The following is a 4,112-nucleotide window of genomic DNA, read 5'->3' as shown; positions in this document are numbered from 1 at the left end:
CCTGATCTAGGTTGTACCGTATCCCTGGAAAAGAAGAGGAGTTTGCGGCAGCTGTCCCTGATTGGGCAGGACTACAACTCCCATCATCCAAGCTACACGAAGGCCACCCCAACCTCCTTTCTCTTTCTCCGGCGGCGGCAGCAGGAGGGGGGGGAAAACCCCTCGCAGACCTACCAGGAAGTCGTCAGGCGTGCGCGCGCGTGCGCAAAGCCACCGGAAACCCCGCAAGAGTGTGTACCGGGTTCCGACATTTCCGCTTCCAGGGCGGCGGTGACGACGGTAGCGGTAGGAATAGCAGCAGGAGCAGCGGCAGCGGTAGCGGAGGCGTTTTGCTTTGGTCTCCCCGAGAGAGGGGGAGCCGGCACGCCGGGAGTTTGAACTCAGGTGCGGGGCTGGCCTGCACGCGCGCAAGCGCGGCCGTCCCTTGGGAGAGGAGCGCGCGCACGCCTTAGTGCTGGCGGGGCTCGGCCGCCGCGCGCTGATTGTCCAGCCCGGGCGGGGAGACCGGGAAGGGAGGGGGGAGGCGTCGCGAGGCGGTGCATGCTCGTCCACGCGCTTTTCGGGCTCATTCTTTGCTCGCTCTCCCGGGCTTTACGCCGTGCAAATCGTCCGCGTCACCTGTTCGGCTGCCTATTTGCAGGGACCGCGAGGGCTTGTCTCTTGCAAGACAGGTGTACGATCGGAGATGGAGCAATGAGTCAGGTCTCTGATTCTTCCCACGGATTCCCTCTAACCTTCTTCTGGCTGCGCTGAATTAAGGAGTATCGGTTTAAATTCTGCTGCCAAGCACCGGGCTTCTTTGCAGCGCGAATTGCAACTTTCTGCAAGGTTTCATGTTGATCTTTCTGGAGCAAAAGGCTCGTAAATTGTGAAGTAGCTGTTACACATGCATCATGTTACTTCAAGTTGACCATGTCCTTAAAAGAGATTCTGAACCGTGAAATTGTTCATGGACATAACGGTAAAGAATTGGTTAGGATAAATAAACATTAGTCATTTTCACAGTTCTGTAGGATCCTCTCTGAGGAGATAACTTCGCATTAAAATATTTTTGGTGTGGGGAAAATGTTGACATGGATCCTTTTGTTCCTAAATACCAAACCTCAGTTTTGTGCGAACACTCGAGTCCATGCTGTGCGGTATATATCTAAAGGGTCAAGGATTCTTAATATTCCGATCTATTGAAAAATGAAGGAAAGGTTTTAAATAGGAAATAAGAATTTGTTTTGTGTCATATGTTTAATGTAGTTAAGCCAGAGGTCCTTGCGGTTGTATTTTTAAGCAATATGCTGTATTGCAATTATTGATATGGAAAGTTATATGGGCTTTTTCATACCCAACCCTCAACTTTTATTGCAGGTAGTCCTCAGCTAATGACCACAATTGAGCCCAAAATTTTACATTGCTATGTGAGACATTTGTTAAGCAAGTTTGCCCCATTTTATGACCTTGCTGCAGTTGTTAAGTGAATCATTGCCATTTAGTTAGTAACACGGTTGTGCTTCCCCATTGACTTTGCTTGTCAGAAGGTCTCAAAAGCTGTTCACACGACTCCGGGACACTGCAACTGTCAGAAATATGAATGAGTTGCCAAGCATCAAAATTTTGATCACATGACCCATGGGGATGTTGGCAATGGTCATAAATGTGAACAACAGTCATGCCACTTTTTTCAGTGCTGTTGTAACTTTGAATAGTCACTAAATAAACTGTTGTAAGTCGAGGACTACCTGTACTAATTTTCTTCATCTTTCTGCAGTTTTGGTTTTCTTCTCAGTGCCAGTTTACTCTTTTGTGCATTGTAACATATTTGGTTTCTTCGATGCAGCGCTATAAATTAATTAGTATTTCCTAACTCTAGTGCCTTTCACATGAATAAACTTCAGCTCCCAGAATTCCCAACTCAAAATGTTTTTTTCTGAAAATTTTTGGAAATTTTCATAATTGGTGAACACGATGTTATTGGTGCATAGGTATTGTAATGCTTACTTACACAGTCACATTGGTTTTGCTAAAAGGCATTATGTATTTCATTCTGTCAGTAATGTTAGATTTAAGGCTGGGTTGTGTAGAGTTAAAAACATTGGTTTTGAGTTTTAAACATTTTTTTTACTGAACTATAGTAATGAAGAGACTAGAATGTTCATATTAAATACCATAAATATTACATTAATAATTAAACCGAATGCTTATGTTTGGAGACTAGGTTAACTTTGTAAAGTTTTGTTCTCTATCTGAGCTACTTTGAGTATGTTAATGTCAGAATCAGATTCACATATACACTGCATATTACCTTCATTGCATGAGTATGACCAGTTGTTTAACTGCAGTACAGTATATCTGTTGTCTTGCTTAGATGGACTTTACAAAACATTGTGACTTTCTACATGATCGTTATATTTCTTACTGAAGGATTTTTTTAAAAAGAAAATAAGCAGATAGAAAATTTGTATGTTAATGTTGCATTATGATATTTTAATACAGAAAGATACAGATTGCCTGGATGATGTACTCAATCAGCAGTTCAGAATTTAGTGCAAGAGCTTGCAGAAATAATATATTTTACAGTTACTGTAGAGATGGGAACTTAGTAATAAGCAGAATACTTTAGTAGACTAGCGATACCAATACCTTTTGCTATTGCAGTAAAGCTGTCTGGTGTGTAATTATAATTTAAAAAAAATACTGATCTCACTTTTTCTTTTTAAAGATATATATATATTTCCCTTAACCCACAGGTGGAAGCTGGAGGTGGACGTACAGCAATATTGTGCTTCTTTGCAAAGAAGACCTCAACATCCTTTCCCCAGCAAGGGCCATCCTGAAGGGGGATTTAGATTTGGGGTGACTCATCTGCAAGAGCAGCACAGTCTGTAATTTTTCTCAGCTTTTAACAAGGCTGGGAAAACTTGCTGCACGCCATTCTGGACTCTCCGACTCCAGAAAGATGTCAACAAAGTGGAAGGTATTGGACGGGACCGGCGCAGAAACGATTTACTGAAAAATCTTTGTAGTCGTAAAATTCTTTCCTGGGCAAGAGAGAGAAAGCGTAAGGACTTGGCGTAATCTCCGTATTGAGGACTGTCAGACTAACGCGATGGCTCAGGTAACAGGCCCCGGTTCTCCCATCCTGTCCCACAGGAATCCATCATTCAGGAAGTGGCTGCAAAGAGCCATCTGTGATAATCCATTCTGTGTAACATAAACTGTTCAGCTCTTGATGGTCTGCTGCAGGAGTCAGTACTGTAAAGCTTGGAATGCTTGGACCCTCCTGGTCAAAGTTCTGGGGGTTATTACCAAGCTGTTCTGGCCCTCTTCTCACAGCCATGTTTGGAGAATGTGTTTGCTTTCTCTTACAGCCAGTTCCAGTTCAAGCTGGAAATGTCGTCGTATTTTTCTTGTCTTTCACTTCAAGCCTAGGGGCTTACATGTATGTTGGAGAAGGGGCTGATGGGAGAGGGAAGAAGAATGTCAAGGCACTTCTACTGCCCCAACCCCATTTTCCAGCTTCACGTTTCATCAGCAATATTCGACTGTAGTATCAAAGTTTCTAGGTAGTACTATTTTTTTCACAGTAGGGTTTGCAAAAAACAATATGGGACAAAGTAAATGTGTAAAACCTACATACAACTTTATACATATTTTTGTCTCTTTATCATCTTCAGACTACCCCAACAAGCCATCCCAGAAATTCAGCTTTGCTACCCAAATTGTGTCATTTGCCATATCCTTTGCAACCCACTGAGGGGGGGGGGAGAAAAAGTACACCCCAGCCATAGGAAAGTTGACTCTTTGTTTTATCCAATACATCAAACTGCATCTTTGATTGATCTTATAGCATTGAGTCTAATCCAGCGTTTACTGCTACAGTATATTTCTTTTTACATATATTTTATTTCCTGTTCTCCTTACTTCCTCAGTCCAATTATCAATATGTCTTGGGATCTTACAGTCTTGGGAAAATGTTCTTCTGCCCTAGTTTTCCATTAGTAGCTATTGCTGCTCCTGCATTATTAGCCTTTCAAGCTACTTTTCAAAAATCACAGTGTCATTCCAGAGCTCATTGCCCCATCAGGATGCCAGATACACTGTGGGGAAATTAAAATGGCAGC

This window comes from Protobothrops mucrosquamatus, unplaced genomic scaffold (assembly GCF_001527695.2).
Source record: "Protobothrops mucrosquamatus isolate PMUCROS unplaced genomic scaffold, P.Mucros_1.0 scaffold555, whole genome shotgun sequence".
Taxonomy (NCBI): domain Eukaryota; kingdom Metazoa; phylum Chordata; class Lepidosauria; order Squamata; family Viperidae; genus Protobothrops; species Protobothrops mucrosquamatus.
This window is presented reverse-complemented; position numbering follows the sequence as displayed.